Genomic DNA, 24955 nt, shown 5'->3' with positions numbered 1-24955 from the left:
ATATATATATATATATATATATATATATATATATATATATATATATATATATATATATATATATATTTCGCCCGATATGGACTTATATGGCCCCAGAAGCCAGAGTTTTGTCCCAATTTGCTTGAAATCTTTATTCTTTATATCTTTCGCCCGATATGGACTAATACGGTCCCAGAAGCCAGAGTTTTACCCCAATTTGGTTGACATTTTGCACTTTTACGCCGATTTAATTGAAATTTTGCACAGGGAGTAGAATTAGCATTGTAGCTATGCGTGCCAAATTTGGTTGAAATCGGTTCAGATTTAGATATAGCTCCCATATATATGTTTTTCTGATTTCGACAAAAATGGTCAAAATACCAAAATTTTCCTTGTAAAATCGCCACTGCTTACTCGAAAAGTTGTAAAAATTGGTCTAATTTTCCTAAACTTCTAATACATATATATCGAACGATAAATCATAAATAATCTTTTGCGAAGTTTCCTTAAAATTGCTTCAGATTTAAATGTTTCCCATATTTAAAGTCTGAGACCCATCGTTTAGTATACCGATCGTCTTAGAATTAAATTCTGAGCCGATTTAGCGATGTCCGTCTGTCTGTCTGGCTGTCTGTCCGTCCGTCTGTCTGTCTGTCTGTTCATGTATTTTTGTGCGCAAAGTACAGGTCGCAGTTTAAGTCCGATCGTCCTCAAATTTGGCATAGGGTCGTTGTTTGGGACAAAGACAATCGCTATTGATTCAGATTTAGATATAGCTGCCATATATATTTATCCCCGATCTGGTCATAATTGGCGTATTTATCAACCGATATTCTTCAAATTCAGTACATCCGAATGTTTTATGAGTCTCGAAAAACTTGCAAAATATCAGCTAAATCGGTTCAGATTTAGATATAGCTCCCATATATATCTTTCGTCCGATTTAGACTCATATGACCACAGAGGCCAAAGGTTACTACCGATTTTCGTGAAATTTTGCACAAAGAGTAGAATTGACATTCTACCTATGCTTGGTAAATTTGATTCACATCGGTTCAGATTTAGATATAGCTGCCATATATATCTCTCGTCCGATTTAGACTCATATGACCACAGTGGCCAAAGTTTGCTACCGATTTACGTGAAATTTTGCATAAAGAGTAGAATTGCTATTCTACCAATGCTTGGTAAATTTGATTGACATCGGTTCAGATTTTGATATAGCTCCCATATATATCTTTCGTCCGATTTGCACTTATATGGCCTCAAAAGCCAGAGTTTTGCCGTGATTTAGTTCAAATTGTGCACAAGGAGTACGTTTAATAGTATCGATAAGTGTACCAAATTTGGTTGAAATCGGTTCAAATTTAGATATAGCTCCCATATATATCTTTCGTCCGATGTGAACTTATATTGTCTCAAAAGCCAGAGTTTTGCCGTGATTTGGTTCAAATTTTGCACAAGGAGTACGTTTAACAGTATCGGTAAGTGTACCAAATTTCGTTGAAATCGGTTCAGATTTAGATATAGCTCCCATATACATCTTTCGCCCGATTTAGACTCAAATGACTACGGGGGCCAAAGTTAAACTCCCATTTACGTGAAATTTTGCAGAGATTGCAGAATTATTATTCTAACTATGCATGTCAAATTTAGTCGAAATCGGTTCAGATTATATATAGCTCCCGTTATATGTACACCAGAGTTGGGAAAATATGGTAGACTATTTCATATTTTAGACCCATTTTCAATGGGATTTTCCTCCAATTGACTGCATAGTTTCCACGGAGAATATATTTAATATGATATTTAAGTGTGTCAAGTTTAATCTAATTTGGTTCAGAATTAGATAAAGCCTCCGTATATTCGTTTTTCCGGTTTATACAAATATGGCCAAAATTCCCACACTTTACACAAAATTCTGTGATAATTTCCCCATATCTTAGTCATATCCTACACACTGCAATGCCAGACTTTCCACAGAACGGTTGAGTTTTAAATGAGGCTCCAAGTCGCCCGACTTGACCAAATAATATTTCACAACCCACACTTGACCACATATCTTGGCAAGATCTAACCAATATCCTTGTAAAATCGTCACTGCTGAGTAGCAAAAATTGTAAATGTTACTCAAATTGTCCTACATCTCGAGTACATAAGTATCGCCTGATAAATCGCAAATGCTCTTTTGTACAATTGCCTCAAAATTTATCTCGCTTCATATTTCCCATATTTTTTTTATTAACATTGTGTTTCATTCCAGGGCGTTAGCCGATTTCAATTTTAATTCTAGAGATTTTGTACACGGATGAAAAAGACTGTTTTTCATATGTTTGGCTATAAACATTATATGTTTGGAACACAAATTTTTAAACACAATATTTTTGAGTGCAAGCATATAATGTTCATAAACTAGCATAACATGTTTGGGACATATATGTTAATATGTTAGAACATATTATGTTTGGGACATAAAATGTTTGTAAATATAATATGCTTGGATGCAAACATATATTAATTTAGAAATAGCCTATAAACATATATGTGTTTAGTAGCTTGGAGCGCTATTTAACAGGGAGCGATATTGAATTAAGTTGGTGGTTGTTGCTTGTTATTACAAAATTAACATTTTATTTTTCCTTGGGCAATTGATCAGCTAATTCTTTGATCCTTACAAACTGTGTGGTCCGCTGTTCGAATCCCCGTCCGGCAAAAGGTAAAATTAAAATAAAAATAAATCATAAAATTGAATAATTTCTTCTACAATGTTTGTATTACAGAAAAATGTTCTAAGAACTAAAAAGCTCGTGGAAGTGAGAAAGATGGAATATACAATTGGGCAGAAACAAAATTTTGAGCATTCAGGTCGAAAACCTATGTTGTTAGCACCTATATTACCTATTTATTTTCATAATTCATTATGATTGTAAATATATAAATAAATAAATAAAATTTTGAGCACAATATTGTTTGGGAGAATATTTTTTAAGCATATAATATTTTTGGGTGCAAAATGCTTCCAAACATATTATATGTTCACATAATAACATATTGTTTTTTGGAAGACAACATTATTGAATTTGGATGCAAAAATACAAAATGTTTGGAACTTAGACTACCCAAACATATATTGTTTAGACCAATATGCTTTCAAACATATTATATATTGGAAGAGATCAAACATATAAATGTTTGGGCAATACCCAAAAATGTATATGCTTGAAGCAAAATATGTTTAGGAGTATATGTTACAGAAGCGATTTTTTGTGAGCGTGTAGAAGTACAAAAAAATTGTCTCCATTATAAGTATTTGTATCTGGAAATGCAAACCTTTATATAGCTCCCAGCAAATCTGAAGTAGTTGAGATGGTAACACCAATGTTGGTCTACATAGTGGTGAAGGGTATAATATAGTCGGTCCCGCCCGACTTTAGACTTTACTTACTTGTTTTTTACTAACTTTGTGTTCCACCCTAGTGCATTAGCCGACTTAAATTTTGAGTCTATAGATTTTGTAGAAGCCTATCAAATTCTGTCTAGATCGAGTGATATGTATTTGAAAAAATGGGCGCATTTGTAGTAAAATTTATAAATTTAATGAAATAATTAACTAATTTGTGAGAAGTACGAATTTAGTAAATCTTTATGCTTTATTTGTGTATAATTTTCCCGTTTTTTAGTCCATTTAACTAACGCACGCAAAAAACTATTAGAGTAAAGGAAACTTTCTACAAACATAACAATTCCACGAACTAAAATGATTGGCTTTGGTGAAATATAGGATTTAGGTTTTTTGAGTGTACCTTGCCATCGGCAACTGTTACCACAACCCAAATAATTCGATTGTGGATGACAGTGTTTAGTAGACCGTTGTACGCAATCCATGGTAGAGGGTACATAAGATTTAGCCTGGTCGAAATTCCGGACGCATATTATTGCTAGAGCATAGATTTAATGCTAGAAAGCTTCCTCATCTCATTTTTGCCTCGGAATCAATGCCAATGTCCTTAAGGGCAACTCAAATCTTTGGATCCAAATAAACTTTGTATTTCCTTCTCTTCGCATAGCCACTGTGCTTGCGCTGAGAGTTTATGTGTTATTGCAATGATGATGATTTTAGAGATGCGCTTACTAAACACACGAGCCGTCTAAGTCGCCGTGCGAATGAAACTTTTGGCGGAAGTCTTATGTGCTCCATTGCAAGTCAATCCACACACTCACACACATAACTGAAAGCGCGCGCGATTCCCCACTCGCTTTATGGGCCTAATGTTTTGTTGTTGTTTGCACATCGTGTGAATCTTAATTAAAAAAATCAAATCTCTTCGTCTATAACAACGTTCAAGCAATACAGTGGAAGCAATAATAACAACAACAACAACCAAAAAAAAACTGAAAACAGAAATTGCGATCGTAGCTAAAGGTTGTTGTTGCCTCATAAAATAACGTTCCAACTAACGTTCTTTGCCAAGTGTTCAGTGGGGCCAGGTAATATGTTGGCAAAAACTGTATGTGTCGGCAACAAAACAAGCAAATACTCATAGGCCTATGCTGGAGTGAATGAAGAATGAAAGGCTGAAAGTCTCAATGAGAGCTCAGTGAGTGAATGCAGTCTCAATGGGTTGTTAAGCATAGCTCGAACTACTACCTATACGCATGCATGCAAAAGGTGGACCAAAAGTAATCACAGAGAGAAAAACAATTCGCCTTGTAAAAATTGAATAAAATATATATTTTTTTTAATAAATATTTATTCTTTTAGAGTGAAAATAAAGTAACAAAGACTGTTCGTTACTTTCTTTTGCTTCACAATTCATTAGTAAAAGTGAGGCAACCAAATTGAAAATTATTCAAAAATGAAAGTTTAATGCAGTGATGACATTTTTCATTGTCGTTAGGTTGGGATGATACTTTTTTTTATTTTAGGCACACATAGAATGTTCAGCCTATTATTAGCACAGGTGGTGAACTTGTAGTTACTACAATCAATCAATTAATTAATCCATTGATTATTTAATGGGCATTGGTGATTGGAAATTTCAATTAAAAATTAATTGGAGCAAGTGGCTTTCGAGTCACCTTGTACGTATCTATCTATTCAAAATAGTCGCTGTGATTTCTTTTGCCATATTTTGATTTTCTTACAATGCTTTCCTTTTCGCAATGCGCTTTATGGAATAAATGGCAAAGACAGAAGTTTGGATCTAGGCTTTATTTTCACTCTTCAGCCTTACCTTAATTTGATGGATATGAGCCAAAACATTTTATATCCAATGCGAGTGAATGGTACGCGGAAACTAAATACAGAGCTGTCCCCATGTCTACACGAAAACTATATACAGTAAGTACCAAAAGTCATTGTAACCATGATGGAAATTGTAATTTCATGAGCTCATAAAGTGATCTGAGAAAGTAAAGTCAGATTTGATCGAAATCCATGACGCAGTGGTAGAAAAAATGTAATACAATACTCAAAAAAAGTTTAATTGGATCCAAATATTTTTACCTCCTCATAAGGATTTTTGTATTGATGTCGATGCGGGTTTCACGTACAAACAAATGCCAGTTTAAAAATCCAAATTATAACGGTTACTTCAAAGTAAAGAAATATTTTCTTAATGCCAAAAAAGTTTAAACCAAAGGTGCTAAATCGTCAAAATAAGTCTTACCCTTATTTGACGATTTAGCACCTTTATCTTAAATCTAAAGATTCGATATTTCAGTGAATTTAAGGACAATTTCTTTAAATAAAAAACATGTTTCTTTATTTTAAGGAAAATTTGCTTTAATTCAAAGATATGTGAATATAACAAAGGGACGAAAATTTACACAAGTATATACGGCCGTAAGTTCGGCCAGGCCGAATCTTATGTACCCTCCACCATGGATTGTGTAGAAACTTCTTCGAGAGAATGTCATCCAAAATCGAATTACTTGGGTTGTGGTATCTCAAAACTTCTTAACATCGTTTTTTAATTGTGAGTTAGTCCATATGATTATGAACTGATATGGACCACTTTTGGCATGGTTCTTAAATATCATATACTACCACCACGTACAAAATTTCAATCAGATCGGGTGAATTTTGCTTCTCCAAAAGGCACCGGAGGTCAAATCTGTTTATATGGGGGCTATACATAATTATGGACTGATATAAACCAATTCCTGCATGGTTGTTGGATACCATATACTAACATCACGTACCAAATTTCAACCGAATCGGATTACTTTTGCTCTTCCAAGGGACTTAGGAGGTCAAATCTGGGGATCGGTTTATATGGGGGCTATATATAATTATGGACCCATTTCGACCAATTTTTGCATGGGTGTTTGAGGCCATATATTAACACCACGTACCAAATTTCAACTGAATCAGATGAGTTTTGGTCTTCCAAGAGGCTCCGGAGGTCAAATCTGGTGATCGGTTTGTATGGGTGCTATATATAATTATGGACTGATGTGGACCAATTTTTGCATTGTCATTAGAGACCATATACTAACATCATGTACCAAATTTCAGCCAGATCGGATGAAATTTGCTTCTCTTAGAGGCTCCGCCAGCCAAATCGGGGGATCGGCTTATATGGGATTATAATCGGATTAATTTTGCTCTTCCAAGGGGCTTCGGAGGTCAAATCTGGGGATCGGTTTATATGGGGGCTATATATAACTATGGACCGATTTCGACCAATTTTTGCATGGGTGTTTGAGTCCATATATTAACACCACGTACCAAATTTCAACTGAATCAGATGAATTTTGGTCTTCCAAGAGGCTCCGGAGGTCAAATCTGGTGATCGGTTTGTATGGGTGCTATATATAATTATGGACTGATGTGGACCAATTTTTGCATTGTCATTAGAGACCATATACTAACACCATGTACCAAATTTCAGCCAGATCGGATGAAATTTGCTTCTCTTAGAGGCTCCAGCCAAATCGGGGGATCGGTTTATATGGGATTATAATCGGATTAATTTTGCTCTTCCAAGGGCCTTCGGAGGTCAAATCTGGTGATCGGTTTGTATGGGTGCTATATATAATTATGGACTGATGTGGACCAATTTTTGCATTGTCATTAGAGACCATATACTAACACCATGTACCAAATTTCAGCGGGATCGGATGAAATTTGCTTCTCTTAGAGGCTCCGCAAGCCAAATCGGGGGATCGGTTTATATGGGGGCTATATATAATTATGGACCGATGTGGACCAATTTTCGCATGGTTGTCAGAGACCATATACTAAAACCATGTACCAAATTTCAGCCGGATCGGATGAAATTTGCTTCTCTTATAGGACTCGTAAGGCAATTTTGGGGGTCCGTTTATATGGGGGCTATACGTAAAAGTGAACCGATATGACCCATTTGCAATACCATCCGACCTACATCAATAACAACTACTTGTGCCAAGTTTCAAGTCGATAGCTCGTTTCGTTCGGAAGTTAGGGTGATTCCAACAGACGGACGGACGGACATGCTCAGATCGACTCAGAATTTCACCACGCCCCAGAATATATATACTTTATGGGGTCTTAGAGCAATATTTCGATGGGTTCCAAATGGAATGACAAAGTTAATATACACCCATCCTATGGTGGAGGGTATACACAATTTGTGTCCTAAATTTAGTGAAAAAACTTTAGGAGTAAAGATTATAAAGGTTATTTTAATTAAAATTGCATTATTTTAAAGAAAAGTTTAGGATACGTAATCTTCAATATTACATAAATATTTTTTCTGTGTAACAGCTATCGAAATAGCTAATGTTTCAAAATAAAACCTTTTGTTCGGAGACCCTTTAGAAAATAGCATGCATCGATTCTGATGTATTGACAATTATGTCGCCACCCAGGTCAACAATTATACACTCAAAAAAAGTAAACGCTCTATTTCACTAAAGCCAATTTAACTTTATTTTATTTCATGGAATTAAATATGATTTTTGGAGAAAGTTTCCTTTACGTATTTTTTATTTACTTATTTTTGTGATATCGGTGTGATGCCAGCGGTTTCGATACTGTTTAGTTGAAATTTTCTAAAAGCATTCAAAATTGTTCAAAATTAACCAAAAGTTTTCTTCCTAGTGGGTTCATGGTTTTTTCAGTGTATGTATATACCAAATATACCCCTCTTGCCAGTTGGTCACTCAGTCAGATAGTATACATATGAAAATTGATACTTTTATTATAGATATTAATATTCCAATTTCAATAATTTCGCAGGTAGAATCCAGTCCGTCCAAACAGCAGCAAACCGATACCTTCGCAGTAATATTTATTTGTAAACATTCAAATGATTGCAAATTAAGTAAGCCAGCCAGACTAGCATGTACATGGTGTAGAAATTATTGACAATGGCAGTCGTCAAAGTAAGGGAACAACATTTGCTGCAAACGGATATTAATTCAAGTGACCGTCCGTTCGTCCGTCCCTTATTCCAATCGTCTGTCCATTGTCCAACCATAAATGACAAAGGTATTCATATGTTTAGTATAGTATGTAGTTTGGTCCGACTGACGGACAAAGTGTATAAATTGACTGGTCACAATATGCAAATATCAAATGTTTGGAATAATAAAATAATTGCAATTGTTTTGCCAATAACGAGCTATAAACGCTTTTGAAAGAAGTTGGTGGTAATGGTTTGATGTCAGTTTTAGAAGTACTTATCAAAATCCACCATTGTAGGAAGAAGCGAATATGTATGGATGTCTATAGGTTTTCAGGCATGAGTTGTTGGCTTTGTTATAATGACAAGTTAGAATAAAATCATTAGTCAACACCAAATCGATGAAAATAAGTATAAACGGCCGAAACTTCTGCTAGGCCGAGTTTTATGAACTGTCCTCCCTGGATTATCTACAAAGTTGTACTAAAGAATTCAAATCTGGGTTCAGTTCAGGGGGGGGGGGGAGCTATATAGAAATAAATTTATTTGTACACAAACCAAAAAGTGAACCCTATATTTCACTAAAGCCGATTTATTTCTATTTTAGTTGTTGGAATTATTATACCCACACTCAGAGAAGGAATATGATCACCTCAACCATGTTATTTTCTCGGAGAATATGTGTCTGATTTCAGCAAGCATATTATTTTTGGCGAGAAAAGAACATTTTTGCCATAAACATGTTACATGGTCACCATCCAAAAATACATGGTTGAGGTGATCATATTCCTTCTCTGCGTGCACCACCATAGAATGGTGACGGGGGTATACTAAGCTTGTCATTCCGTTTGTAACACATCGAAATATCGATTTCCGACTATATAAAGTATATATATTCATGATCAGGGAGAAATTCTAAGACAATATAACGATGTCCGTCTGTCTGTCTGTCTGTCTGTCTGTTGTAATCACGCTACAGTCTTCAATAATGAAACAATCGTCCTGAAATTTTGCACAAACTCGTCTTTTGTCTGCGGGCAGGTCAAGTAGGAAGATGGGCTATATCGGTCCAGGTTTTGATATAGTCCCCATATAAACCGATTTGGGGTCTTGGGCTTATAGAAACCGTAGTTTTTATCCAATTTGCCTGAAATTGGAAATCTAGATTATTTTATGACCATAAAGAGGTGTGCCGAAAATGGTGATTATCGGTCCATGTTTTGGTATAGCCCCCACATAGACCGCAGTTTTTATTCAATTTGTTTGAAATTGGAAATCTAGAGGTATTGTAGGACCACAAATACGTGTGCCAAAAATTGTGAGTATCGGTCCATATTTTGGTATAGCCCCCATATAGACCGATCTCCCGATTTTACTTCTTGGGCTTATAGAAACCACAGTTTTTATTAAATTTAGCTGAAATTGGAAATCTAGAGGTATTGTAGGACCACAAATACGTGTGCCAAAAATTGTGAGTATTGGTCCATGTTTTGGTATGGTCCCCATATAAAACGACCTCCCGATTTGGGGTCTTGGGCTTATAGAAACTGTAGTTTTTATCCATTTGTCTGAAATTGGAAATCTAGAGGTATTTTAGGACCATAAAGAGGTGTGCCGAAAACGGTGAGTATCGGTCCATATTTTAGTATAGCCCCCATAAGAACGATCTCCCGATTTAACTCTTTGGGTTACTAGAAACCGTAGTTTTTATCTGATTTGCCTGAAATTGTAAATATTCTGGTATTTTAGGTTCACAAAAACGTGTATCGGATTAAGTTTTTATCGGTCCATTTGGTAATGCCTCCATATAGACCGACTTCACTTCTTGAGGGTGTAGAAGGCGCACTGATCATGAAAATTGCTTGAAACTCAATGTAAAATTTCCAGATTTTACTTCTACAGATTTAAGATTCCAAATCAAGACGTTATTTTATAATTTTTTTCACACTTACAAGAGATGTTAATGATTCCTCTAAAACTCAAACAAAAATGGTTCTTATTAATCCAGAATATGATATAGTTCTCATAGGTGAAATCTTTAAATTTATCTTCGAGAAGTGTCCTCAAGTCCTCAAGCCCTCCTGGTGGAATTCAGAGTCGATCTAGCTATATCCGCCCGTCCGTCCGTCTGTGGAAATCACGCCCAGCAGCGGAAATAGGCGTACAGCAGGCATGTTATAATGCCTCCCAACACATGCAGTAGGCATGCAAAGCACATACGTACTCGCTTTCAGATTTACACGGCGTGTTATTGGGGAGGAGGTCTCCTTTTTCGCTTCTCATAGTAGGGCGGAAAAATATACTGCAAAAAGAGCACTATTATAATGCCTCATTTGACAGGCACGGAAAATCTCCTGGAAATGCAGGCATTTAATAAGACATAAAAAAGTGTCAATTTGTAATGTGCTCAGACAAAAACAGTAAAAACAAACTTCCTTATTTTTTATATTTCATATAATTTGTCTTATGTATCTGACATTAATTAAACTTTCCTACCATTATATTTTATTTTTTTGTTTTACTTACTTGATTTTTACCGCCGCTGGTTACGAACCTGGGTCCATCGCCTGTTATATAACCCCGTATGGACTAACTTCCAATGTAAAAGACGATGTTAAGGAGTTATAGGATACCTTGCCATCGGTAAGTATTATCACAACTCAAGTAATTCGATTATGGATGACAGTCTCTAGTAGAAATTTCTACGCAATCCATGGTGGAGGGTACATAAGATACGACCTGACCGAACTGACGGCCGTCATTAAATTTAGAAAAAAAAATTTTCAAATAAGGAACACTTGTTCACATTGGGATAAATATAACTAAAATGAAGTAATATTCATGAAATATAAGATAAAGTTCAGTTGGCATTATCGCCCACTTTTTTGAGTGTAATTATGTTATTTTGCGTAAATAATTAAGGTTAACATTCCATTGTATTTACAATATATTTGTTGAATGTTACACAATGATTTTATACTTTCCACATTCAAGAAAATAGTGAACCCCCTATTTCACTAAAGCCAATTTAACCTTATTTTAGTTCATGGAATTATTATGTTTGGAGGAAGTTTCTTCTACTCTAATAATTTTTTGCGTACGTTAGTTAAATGAACTAAAATAAGTATATACGGCCGTAAGTTCGTCCAGGCCGAAGCTTATGTACCCTCCACCATGGATTGCGTAGAAACTTCTTCTAAACACTGCCATCCACAATCGAATTACTTAAGATGCGGTAACACTTGCCGATGGCAAGGTATCTTAAAACCTCCTAACGCCGTCTTCTAAATTGTATGTAAGTCCATATATTAAATCAAAATAGATCGATCAAATACGTATATAATTCAGATTGACAACATTTTCTATAGATATAACATTTTGACAACATTTTGTATAGACACAAAATTTTGACAAAATTTTCTATAGAAATAAAATTTTGACAAAATTTTCTATAGAAATAAAATTTTGACAAAATTTTCTATAGAAATAAAATTTTGACAAAATTTTCTATAGAAATAAAATTTTAACAAAAATTTCCTATAGAAATAAAATATTAACAAAATTTTCTATAGAAACAAAATTTTGACAAAATTTACTATAGAAATAAAATTTGACAAAATTTTCTATAGATATAAAATTTTGACAAAATTGTCTATAGAAATAAAATTTTGACAATGATGCAAATTTGATTATGAGCCGAAAAAATTTTTTAACAAAATTTTCTATAGAAATTAAATTTTGACAAAATTTTCTATAGAAATAAAATTTTGACAAAATTTTCTATAGAAATAAAATTTTGACAAAATTTTCTATAGAAATAAAATTTTGACAAAATTTTCTATAGAAATAAAATTTTGACAAAATTTTCTATAGAAATAAAATTTTAACAAAAATTTCCTATAGAAATAAAATATTAACAAAATTTTCTATAGAAATAAAATTTTGACAAAATTTACTATAGAAATAAAATTTTCTATAGATATAAAATTTTGACAAAATTGTCTATAGAAATAAAATTTTGACAATGATGAAAATTTGATTATGAACCGAAAAAATTTTTTAACAAAATTTTCTATAGAAATAAAATTTTGACAAAATTTTCTATAGAAATAAAATTTTGACAAAATTGTGTCAAAATAAAATTTTGACAAAATTTTCTATAGAAATAAATCTTTGACAAAATTTTCTATAGAAATAAAATTTTGACAAAATTTTCTATAGAAATAAAATTTTGACAAAATTTTCTATAGAAATAAAATTTTGACAAAATTTTCTATAGAAATAAAATTTTGACAAAATTTTCTACAGAAATAAAATTTTGACAATGATGAAAATTTGATTATGAACCGAAAAAAATTTTAACAAAATTTTCTATAGAAATAAAATTTTGACAAAATTTCCGATAGAAATAAAATTTTGACAAAATTTTCTATAGAAATAAAATTTTGGTAGATTATTTTTTGGCTCGAGTGGCAACCATGATTATGAACCGATATGGACCAATTTTTGGTGTGATTGGAGATCGGCTATATATAACTATAGAACGATATATACCAATTTTGGTATGGTTGTTAGCGGCCATATACTAACACCACGTTCCATATTTGAATCGGATCGGTTGAATTTTGCTCCTCCAAGAAGCTCCGGAGGTCAAATCCTGACCAATATGGACCAATTCTGGCACGTTTGTTAAAGATCATATACTAACACCATGTTCCAAATTACAAGTGGCTTGGATGCAACTTGCTTCTCTTAGAGACTTCGCAAGCCAAATCTGGGGATCGGTTTATATGGGGGCTATATATAATTATGAACCGATGTGGACCAATTTTTGCATGGTTGTTAGAGACCATATACCAACATCATGTACCAAATTTCAGGCGGATCGGATGTAATTTGCTTCTCCTTGAGGCTCCGCAAGCCAAATCTGGGGATCGGTTTATATGGGGGCTATATATAATTATGGACCGATGTGGACCAATTTTTGCATGGTTGTTAGAGACCATATACTAACACCATGTACTAAATTTGAGCCGTATCGGATGAAATTTGCTTCTCTTTGAGGCCCCGCGAGCCAAATCTGAAGATCGGTTTCTATGGGGGCTATATATAATTATGGACCGATGTGTACCAATTTTTGCATGGGTGTTAGAGACCATATACCATCATCGTGTACCAAATTTCAGCCGGATCGGATGAAATTTGCTTCCCTTTGAGGCTCCACAAGCCAAGTCTGTGGGTTCCTTTATATGGGGGCTATACGTAAAAGTGGACCGATATGGCACATTTGCAATACCATCCGACCTACATCAATAACAACTACTTGTGCCAAGTTTCAAGTCGATAGCTTGTTTCGTTCGGAAGTTACAGTGATTTCAACGGACGGACGGAAATCCGATCCGGCTGAAATTTGGTACATGGTATTGGTATATGGTCTCTAACAACCGTGCAAAAATTGGTCCACATCGGTCCATAATTATATATAGCGCCCATATGAACCGATCCCCAGATTTGGGTTGCGGAGCCTCAAAGAGAAGCAAATTTCATCCGATCCGCCTGAAATTTGGTACATGATATTGGTATATGGTCTTTAACAACCAGGCAAAAATTGGTCCACATCGGTTCATAATTATATATAGCCCCCATATAAACCGATCCCCAGATTTGGCTTGCGAAGTCTCCAAGAGAAGCAAATTTCATCCAATCCGGTTGTAATTTGGAACATGGTGTTAGTATATGATCTTTAACAACCGTGTCAGAATTGGTCCATATCGGTCCATAATTATATATAGCCCCCATATAAAACGTTCCCCAGATTTGACCTTGGAGGAGCAAAATTCATCCGATCCGGTTCAAATTAGGAACGTGGTGTTAATATATGGTCACTAACAACCATACCAAAATTGGTCCAATCACACAAACATTGGACCCTATCGGTACATAATCATGGTTGCCACTAGAGCCAAAAATAATCTACCAAAATTTTGTTTCTATAGAAAATTTTGTCAAAATTTTATTTCTAGAGAAAATTTGTTAAAATTTTATTCGGTTCATAATAAAATTTTCACTATTGTCAAAATTTTATTTCTATAGAAAATGTTGTCAAAATTTTATTTCTATAGAAAATTTTGTGAAAATTTTATTCGGTTCATAATCATGGTTGCCACTCGAGCCAAAAATAATCTACCAAGATTTTATTTCTATAGAAAATTTTGTCATAAGTTTATTTCTATAGAAAATTTTGTTAAAATTTTATATCTGTAGAAATTTTTGTAAAATTTTTCTTTCTATAGAAAATTTTGTCAAAATTTTTATTTCTATAGAAAATTTTGTGAAAATGTTAATTCTATAGAAAATTTTGTTAAAATTTTATTTCTGTAGAAAATTTTGTAAAAATTTTATTTCTACTTTGTCAAACTGAATTATATACTTATTGGATCGATCTTTTTTGATTTAATATATACCACGTATAGACTTACATACAATTTAGAAGATGGTGTTAGGAGGTTTTAAGATTACTTAAGTTGCGTTACCGCAACTTAAGTAATTCGATTCTGGATGGCAGTGTTTAGAAGAAGTTTCTACGCAATCCATGATGGAGGGTACATAAGCTTCGGCCTGGCCGAACTTACGGCCGTATATACTTGCTTTTTTTCTTTAAATATGTAAATTTTACTACAAATGCGCCCATTTTGATCCTCGTATGCTACTAAATACATTCTTGCAATTTTGGTCTCCTATTTTTTCCTCCCAACTACAGAATTTTTTTTTTAACAAGTGAACAAAATTAATTATGTTTTATAAATTTTCTTAGATTTGTCGAAAATAGTTTCTTAGTTTTATGATATCGGCGTGATGTCAGCGCCTGTAATACAATTAGTTAAAATTTTCTTAAAATAATTTAAATTTTCTAAAATTATACAAAAAATGTCTTGCTGGTTTGTTCACTGTTTTTCAGTGCATGTTGAAAAATGAGACTTTCGCGGACAAATTACCATGAGTTTAATGGACTTTACTTTTATGTAAAGATACTCGTTGAAAACGACTTCATTTAAAAGCAAATTGGCTTTGATCATATTAAAAAAACTTTTTAGCAAAAACTGTGTTTTATTCTAAGCAAAATTCACATTTGTATATAAAGAACATGTAGACAAAACATTTAACATTGTTCTAAAACAAAATATTTGTCCAATAAAAATTAAGCTCCAGTTTAATTAGATACTTGTTTCTCTTCATGGTGTTTTAAAGGAGTAGAAACTATTTTATTTAAAATCGGTTTCATTTAAAAGATTGTTGACTTCATACAAAAAAACTTTCTACCAAAAAGGGTTTTTTCATACTAAGCCAAATTAACATTTTTATTTAAAATAAAAAATTGTACTTAAATAAAATATCCTTAATAAAATATCCATAAAAATCCATAGTTAAACTAACGCTACATTTAACTTATTTTTATTGCAAAAAATATTTTTCCACGCTTTGTGGAAATCTCAATATGAGGAGTATAGTTTAGTTCGTTCTTGCTATAAATCAGCTTACTTTTCGTCTGTGTAAGTTAACCATTTTTTTTTGTAGTATTTAAAAAAAAATGTTTTCTTTAGGATCACGAAATGTTCAATATTTATCTACTCGTCATTATTTTAGTATAATTTTGAAATTATTAACATTTCAAATAAAGCTATACAAACATTTGAATTCAACAATACTTCAATTTGAATGCTTGAATTAATTTCCAATTCAATTTAAGCTCATGGGTTTGTGTGTTTTTATTATTTATCTCAGAATATTTTGGCGTTTTTTGTATCTCATAAATTTAAGAGTTCACAAATCAGTTGTTATAGATGGCATCACTAACTCGCACTCAACCAACCACTCTTTTTGGTGTACTCAATTGTAAACAACTTTTGTTGCTCTCTCGTTTACCTTCTCCCGCTCTCACCCAGTGTCTTACCGAATTGTTCTCTGTTGTTTTTCCAAATCATTTTGACATTTCTCTTTCAGTTACCTTCTACCGATTTGTTGCGTTTGTCGTAATTTTGTTAGTAGATGAAATAAGTTCAATAAAACCCTTTAAAAACTAAAGAAAGTGCAAATAAATATTTTCAGAATTAACTAAAAGTAAATTGTGAAGTGAATTTGTTGATAGAATTTTTTATTCCTCTTAAAATAGTCGGCAAAAGTAGCAGAATTTATATTGAAAATCCACTTGGTGTGTGTTACTTGTGCTGTGTGTTTTTGTTTGGCAAAGCCAAAGCAAACGACAAAAAGACCGCGTGTTTCATTCGTTTGCTATTTTCTGTTGTTGCCCATTCGTGTATTCGAGGTAAGTTCAAGCATAGCTGCTAGCACAATGTAATGTGGTGGAATATGAAATAATGGAATGGACGATTGAAAGTAAAATGAAATGGACAGATACCGACGATAGCGTTGCCAGATATATAGTAGCGGAATTACTGAAATGGGCTCTTTGTATTTATACAGTACTAGGGTGTACCGTACTTTGACATTCTGGATTATTCGATTAACCCTATGAAATTCTGTCATTTTCTTGGGTTAAATAACTAATAAATTAATTTTTCAATGTAAATCTATACATTTTTAAGATAATGCGTAGTTTGATAAAGCGAAATTAAGATCAGAACAGACAATGAAAATGTTAAGTTTGTATTAAAAAATATAAATTTTTTTCATTGAAGGGAAAATAAATTTCTAATCACAATTTTGATAACCTGCGCCACACTGTGTAACAGGGTATAATAAGTTAGTGCATATGTTTGCAACACCCAGAAGGAGACGAGATAGACACATATTTAGTGTCTTTGGTAATAATGATCAGGGTGGGTCCCTGAGTCGATCTAGCCATGCCCGTCTGTCCGTCTGTCTGTGAACACCTTTTTGTGATCAAAGTCTAGGTCGCAGTATAAGTCCAATCGTCAGAATAGAACCCTATTGATTTTGGAAGAAATCGGTTCAGATTTAGATATAGCTCCCATATATATCTTTCACCCGATATGCACTTATATGGACCCAGAAGCCAGAGTTTTACCCTGATTTGCTTGAAATTTTGCACAAATATAACACTTGGTCGTATAGTCAAGTGTGCAAAATTTGATTGAAATCGGTTCAGACTTAGATATAGCTCCCATATATATCTTTCGCCCGATATGGACTTATATGGCCCCAAAAGCCAGAGTTATATGGCCCCAAAAGCCAAATATTGTATGAGTCTCGAAAAACTTGCAAAATATTAGCCAAATCGGTTCAGATTTAGATATACCTCCCATATATATCTTTCGTCCGATTTAGACTGATATGACCACAGAGGCCAAAGTTTATTACCGATTTTCGTGAACTTTTGCATGGAAAGAATTGACACTCTACCAATGCTTGGTAAATTTGATGTAATCGGTTCAGATTTAGATGTAGCTCCCATATATATCTTTCGTCCGATTTGCACTTATATGGCCTCAAAAGCCAGAGGTTTGCCGTGATTTGGTTCAAATTTTGCACAAGGAGTAAGGTTAATATTATCGGAACGTTTACCAAATTTGGTTGAAATCGGTTCAGATTTAGATATAGCTCCCATATATATCTTTCCACCGATTTGAACTTATGTGGCTTAAAAAGCCCGAGTTTTGCCGTGATATGCTTCAAATTTTGCGCAAGAGGTACGTTTAATGTTATGTGCGCCAAATTTGGTTAATATCGTTTCAGATTTAGCTATAGCTCCCATAAACATCTTTCGTCCGATGTGCACTTATATGGCCTCAAAAGCCAGAGTTTTGCATTGATTTGCTTCAAGTTTTGACCGGGAGGTACGTTTAATGGTGTTGTTATATGTGCCAAATTTGGTTAAAATCGGTTCCGATTTGGACTTATATGGCGTCAAAAGCCATGACTTGCTTCAAGTTTTGCACAAGGAGTACGTTTAACAGTATCGGCAGGTGTGCCAAATTTGGTTGAAATCGGTTCAGATTTATATATAGCTCCCATATATATCATTCGCCTGATTTACACTCAAATGAACACGGGGGCCAGAGTTTTACTCCAATTTACGAGCAATTTTGCAGAGAAAGCAGAATTATTATTCTAACTATGCATGTCAAATTTAGTCAAAATCGGTTCGGATTATATATAGCTCCCATATATATATGTACACCAGAGTTGGAAAAATTTCCAATGGGTATGTCCTCCAATTGACTGGATAGTTTCCACAGAGAATATATTTAATATGATATTTAAGTGTGTCAAGTTTGACTTGGTTCATATTTAAGTAAATCCTCTATATATTCGTTTTTCCGGTTTATACAAATATGGCCGAAATTCCCAGACTTTACACAAAATTCTGTGATGATTTCCCCATATCTTTATATATAGCTCCCATATATATCATTCGCCTGATTTACACTCAAATGAACACGGGGGCCAGAGTTTTACTCCAATTTACGAGCAATTTTGCAGAGAAAGCAGAATTATTGTTCTAACTATGCATGTCAAATTTAGTCAAAATCGGTTCGGATTATATATAGCTCCCATATATATATGTACATAAGAGTTGGAAAAATTTCCAATGGGTATGTCCTCCAATTGACTGGATAGTTTCCACAGAGAATATATTTAATATGATATTTAAGTGTGTCAAGTTTGACTTGGTTCATATTTAAATAAATCCTCTATATATTCGTTTTTCCGGTTTATACAAATATGGCCGAAATTCCCAGACTTTACACAAAATTCTGTGATGATTTCCCCATATCTTAGTTATATCTTATACACTGTAGTGCCAGAATTTCCACAGAACGGTTGAGTTTTAAATAAGGCTCCAAGTCGCCCGACTTGACCAAATAATATATCACAACCCACACTTGACCACATATCTTGGCGAGATCTAACCAATATCTTTGTAAAATTCGCCCGATATGGACTTATATGGCTCCAGAAGCCAGAGTTTTACCCTAATTTGCTTAAAATTTTGCACAAGAAGAACAATTAGTACTATAGTCAAGTGTGCCAAATTTTATTGAAATCGGTTCAGATTTAGATATAGCTCCCATATATAGCTTTCGCCCGATTTACACTCATATGACCACAGAGGCCAATTTTTTGCTCCGATTTAGTTCAAATTTTGCACAGGAAGTAGAATTAGCATTGTAGCTATGGGTGTCAAATTTTATTGAAATCGGTTCAGATTTAGATATAGCTCCCATATATATCGTTCGCCCGATTTACACTCATATTACCACAGTGGCCAATCTTTTACTCCAATTTAATTGAAATTTTTCACAGGTAGTAGAGTAATCATTGTAGCTATGCGTGCCAAATTTGGTTGAAATCGGTTCAGATTTAGATATAGCTCCCATATATAGCTTCCGCCCGATTTACACTCATATGACCACAGAGGTCAATTTTTTGCTCCGATTTAGTTGAAATTTTGCACAGGGAGTAGAATTGGCATTGTAGCTATGCGTGCCAAATTTTATTGAAGTCGTTTCAGATTTAGATATAGGTCCCATATATATCGTTCGCCCGATTTACACTCATATGACCACAGAGGCAAATTTTTTGCTCCGATTTAGTTCAAATTTTGCACAGGAAGTAGAATTAGCATTGTAGCTATGGGTCCCAAATTTTATTGAAATCGGTTTATATTTAGATATAGAAATTTTGCACTAGGAGTACAATTTGTAATATAGTCATGTGTGCCAAGTTTGATTGAAATCGATTCAGATTTAGATATAGCTCCCATATATATGTTTTTCTGATTTCGACGAAAATGGTCAAAATACCAACATTTTCCTTCTTAAATCGCCACTGCTTAGTCTAAGAGTTGTAAAAATGACTCTAATTTTCCTAAACTTCTAATACATATATATCGAGCGATAAATCATAAATAAACTTTTGCGAAGTTTTCTTAAAATTGCTTCAGATTTAAATGTTTCCCATATTTTTATACCCTTCACCACTACTGTGGTACAGGGTATAATAAGTTTGTGCATTTGTATGTAACGCCAAGAAGAAAAGTCCGAGACCCATCGTTTAGTATACCGATCGTCTTAGAATTAAATTCTGAGTCGATTTAGCGATGTCCGTCTGTCTGTCTGTCTGTTGATGTATTTTTGTGTGCAAAGTACAGCTCGCAGTTTTAGTCCGATTGTCCTAAAATTTGGTATAGGGTCCTGTTTCGACTCAAAGACGATCCCTATTGATTTTGGAAAAAAACGGCTCAGATTTAGATATAGCTGCCATATATATTTTTCACCGATCTGGTCATAATGAGCGTGTATATCAACCGATCTTCCTCAAATTCCGTACATCCGAATATTTTATGAGTCTCGAAAAACTTGCAAAATATCAGCCAAATCGGTTCAGATTTAGATATAGCTCCCATATATAGCTTTCGCCCGATTTACACTCCGTTGTCCACAGAGGCCAATTTTTTGGTCCGATTTAGTTGAAATTTTGCACAGGGAGTAGAATTAGCATTATAGCTATGCGTGTCAAATTTGGTGGAAATAGGTTCAGATTTAGATATAGCTTCCATATATAGCTTTCGCCCGATTTACACTCATATGACCACAGAGGCCAATCTTTTACTCCGATTTAATTGAAATTTTGCAAAGGGAGAAGAATAACCATTGTAGCTATGCGTGCCAAATTTGGTTGAAATCGGTTCAGATTTAGATATAGCTCCCATATAGAGCTTTCGCCCGATTTACACTCATGTGACCACAGAGGCTAATTTTTTGCTCCGATTTAGTTGAAATTTTGCACAGGGAGTAGAATTAGCATTGTAGCTATGCGTGCCCAATTTGGTTGAAATCGGTTCAGATTTAGATATAGCTTCCATATATATGTTTTTCTCATTTCGACAAAAATGGACAAAATACCAACATTTTCCTTGTAAAATCGCCACTGCTTAGTCGAAAAGTTGAAAAAAATTACTCTAATTTTCTTAAACTTCTAATACATATATATCGAGCGATAAATCATAAATAAACTTTTGCGAAGTTTCCTTAAAATTGCTTCAGATTTAAATGTTTCCCATATATTTTTACTAACATTGTGTTCCACCATAGTCCATCTTAAATTTTGAGTCTATAGATTTTGTAAAAGTCTATCACTTAAATTTTGAGTCTATAGATTTTGTAAAAGTCTATCAAATTCTTTCCAAATCGAGTGATATTTAATGGTATGTATTTGGGACAAACCTTTATATATAGCACCCAACACATTTAACAGATGTGATATGGTATTGAAAATTTAGATCTACAAAGTGGTGCAGGGTATAATATAGTCGGCCCCGCCCGACTTTAGACTTTCCTTACTTGTTTATATTTATAATGTCGTGCAAGCAAACATCACATATTTTTACACACTCTAGTTTGGTTCAATTTCAACAATAAGTAATCATTCCATATTTACTTCGTGTCCATCAAATGTACAAACGCAGACATCATGTAACTGCAAATAAAAATAAATTATACCATATTTGATATATGGTGAACATGCAGAATGCAGAACAAAAACCAGGTAAATTTTTTCAATTACACTTTCCTTTTTTGTATTCACATAAAACCACGTGCCATTTCTGAATAAATAAATTAACACAAAACACAATAATTCCGTATTCTCCGTCCATTCCAAGAAACAATCAACATACGACTGACGCGCAAAATGAAAATCGTGTGTACCTGCTCAATGTTTTTATAAAATTCTTGTCGCTGCAAAAAAAAATTAAAAAATTAAATGGTCACGAAAACAATGTACAATGGTCTTTATGGCCATGTAATGGTTGCAGACATGTCTATACGTAAACTATAAAAATACTTTTTTCTCTGGAAAAAAGTAAAAAAAAATGAATGGTCAGGTACATGATTTTCCTGACCATATAATGGTCTCAAATTCTATCATTTAAATAATAGAACATGTTTGCGGCATTTGAGAATTTAAATGCTTATTGCCAACATATATTTTTCTCCGCTCGAAAATTATTTTTACAAAGACAAAATACATGGTTTTCGCGACAATTACATACTCAAAATAAGCATTAAATGGATGCGGCAACCATGTCCAAACATGTTTTTTCTGTGCGTGTATTTGTGAAAAGCGAAAATTTGAAAACAAAATTTTCAACAAACTTTTACAACGGGCCCACTGTGCCAAAACTAAGCCGCGTGCGATATAGAGACTAGGCTCATTGGAAAGGGCTTGAGCTCAGCTTTCATAATCACAAAAGTCTTCATTAGAAAAGTATTTGTGAAAAGCGAAAATTTGAAAACAAAATTTAAAAAGAAATATCATATTGAAAATAAATAAATCCAATTTATTTATTTAGCATAACATGCCTAATTTTAAACAATACTTCGTTAAATTATTAAATTAAATTTGATATTATTTTGTTTATTTAATTTGGTAATTTGACATTACGAAGCAGGTTCAACATTTTCTTTTACATAAAAATCACCGCTTTTTTAAGAAATGTATGTTATTTTCTTTTTTTAATTCAATTGGCAGTTCATTAAATAATTTAAGCCTATTATATAATAATAAATATAAAAAATATAAACTCTTAAACAATTGCAAAAAAATATTTCTTCGAGTGGTAAAATAATTATAAATAAATAAATAATAGAAAATTATGCAATTGATTGTCTCTAATAAAAAATTTAGTTTTCTACCAAAATCAATCAAATTTTTAATTGAAGCAATTAAAAATTAATTGAAAGTGCCGAAGAAAACAATTGCTTTTTTAACCAAGAATATTTTTTATTTCTAATTACTTCTATGATTAATACTATCGTGATTGATCAGTTAAAAGTTTAATTGGAAATACGTTGGTAGTATTTTTTTCTGAGTATGGTCTACTATGAGTTTTTGATTAATTTTTAGGTTTTTGCACAAAAAATTTTGTTTACTTTTTATCACGAAATTAATTGAACCAATTAAAAAATTAATCGGCACTATTATTTATTTGTAGTTTAATTAATTATAAATGAGTAATGATATAATAAACAGTTTATTGGCATAATTTAAAAATTAATTGAATCAGCATTACAATTGATTGTAAATTCCGAATTAGGTATTTTTGTAATTTGTGATTGATGCTATCTACTTCATTACGAAAGCAATATCAATAAAAATAAAATTGTTTCAGTGAAAAAATAGTGTTTCGCTATCGTAATCAATTACACTTTTAATGGAATCAATTGGATTTAATTGAATTAATTAAATTTGCGGACAAAATGATTCGGAACCGCGAGTCAACAAAATCTTCATCACGCGGCAAAAATACCACCAATATATTTTAAATTAAAGTTTTTATTAATAATTAATAATTTAATTTAAAATCTATTTAATCACAATTTAATTATTTAGTTAAAACAAAAATCAATTGCAAAATTGAATTGGAACAACTATTTTTTTAGTTGTTATAGATGATTGATATTATCATTTTCGTGATAGAGAAAATTTTAATTAAAAATTGATTGGAGCAATTAATTTTGCGATATATCAAAATTTTGTTTTACGCATTCAAATGCAGTGAACATAAAAGTTTATTGATAAATATCACCTGTTCCCAAAGTGTGAGTCCTACGCAGAAAAAATATCTTCAACACATTTCCTTTGAAAAAGTTGATAGAAGTTGAAAATTTTTCCAATTAATATATTAATTGATGCAATTAACTTTTTAATCAAAATGGAAATATTAAATTAATTAATAATCTTAAAATTTTCAAGTAAAAAACTAATTGATACAATTAACTTTTTAATGAAAAAATTAATTGAGTTTTGCAATCAACATCAATTAAATTTTTAATTTAGTCATTTAAAAAATTAATTGAAATTAATTTTTTAATGTCATTTTCATGATTTAAGAAATTTCAATTAAATAATTAAATGTATCAATTAATTTCGTGATTGAAGCAGAAAAAAAAAACATTTTTGTGTGTATACAAAAAAGAATATTGACAATATTGAGAAATTGTTTATCCTTTAAATAAAACTTTAAAATTTAATTACATCTATATGGTGAAGACTATTGTGGGTCTGAAAGGTGAGCTCAAGCCCTTTCCAATCAGCCTAGTCTCTATACCGCACGCGGCTCAGTTTTGGCACAGTGGGCCCGTTGGAAAAATTTGTTGAAAATGTTATTTTCCAATTTGCGCTTTTCACAAATACTTTTCTAATGAAGACTTTCATGTGTATGAAAGCTGAGCTCAAGCCCTTTCCAATGAGCCTAGTCTCTATATCGCACGTGGCTTAGTTTTGGCACAGTGGGCCCGTTGTAAAAATTTGTTGAAAATTTTGTTTTCAAATTTTCGCTTTTCACAAATACTTTTCTAATGAAGACTTTTGTGATTATGAAAGCTGAGCTCAAGTCCTTTCCAATGAGCTTAGCCTCTATATCGCACGCGGCTTAGTTTTGGTACAGTGGGCCCGTTGTAAAAATTTGTTGAAAATTTTGTTTTCAAATTTTAGCTTTTCACAAATACTTTTCAAATGAAGACTTTTGTGATTATGAAAGCTGAGCTCAAGCCCTTTCCAATGAGCCTACTCTCTATATCGCACGCGGCTTAGTTTTT

General features: G+C 33.0%; 1 protein-coding gene across 2 annotated transcripts in view; it reads left to right on the top strand.

Annotated features, from left to right (window-relative positions):
- The first annotated feature begins 16368 nt into the window (after positions 1-16368).
- The window catches only part of Polr2I (RNA polymerase II subunit RpII15), a 55226-nt gene continuing 46639 nt past the window's right edge, over positions 16369-24955 (top strand). For both annotated transcript variants that reach the window (XM_075306143.1, XM_075306144.1), the window contains exon 1: positions 16369-16695. The gene's annotated coding sequence lies outside the window, so the exon portion shown is untranslated. The remainder of the gene's footprint in view (positions 16696-24955) is intronic.

The sequence above is a fragment of the Haematobia irritans genome, chromosome 4, assembly GCF_050003625.1.
Source record: "Haematobia irritans isolate KBUSLIRL chromosome 4, ASM5000362v1, whole genome shotgun sequence".
Taxonomy (NCBI): Eukaryota; Metazoa; Arthropoda; class Insecta; order Diptera; family Muscidae; genus Haematobia; species Haematobia irritans.
This window is presented reverse-complemented; position numbering and strand designations above follow the sequence as displayed.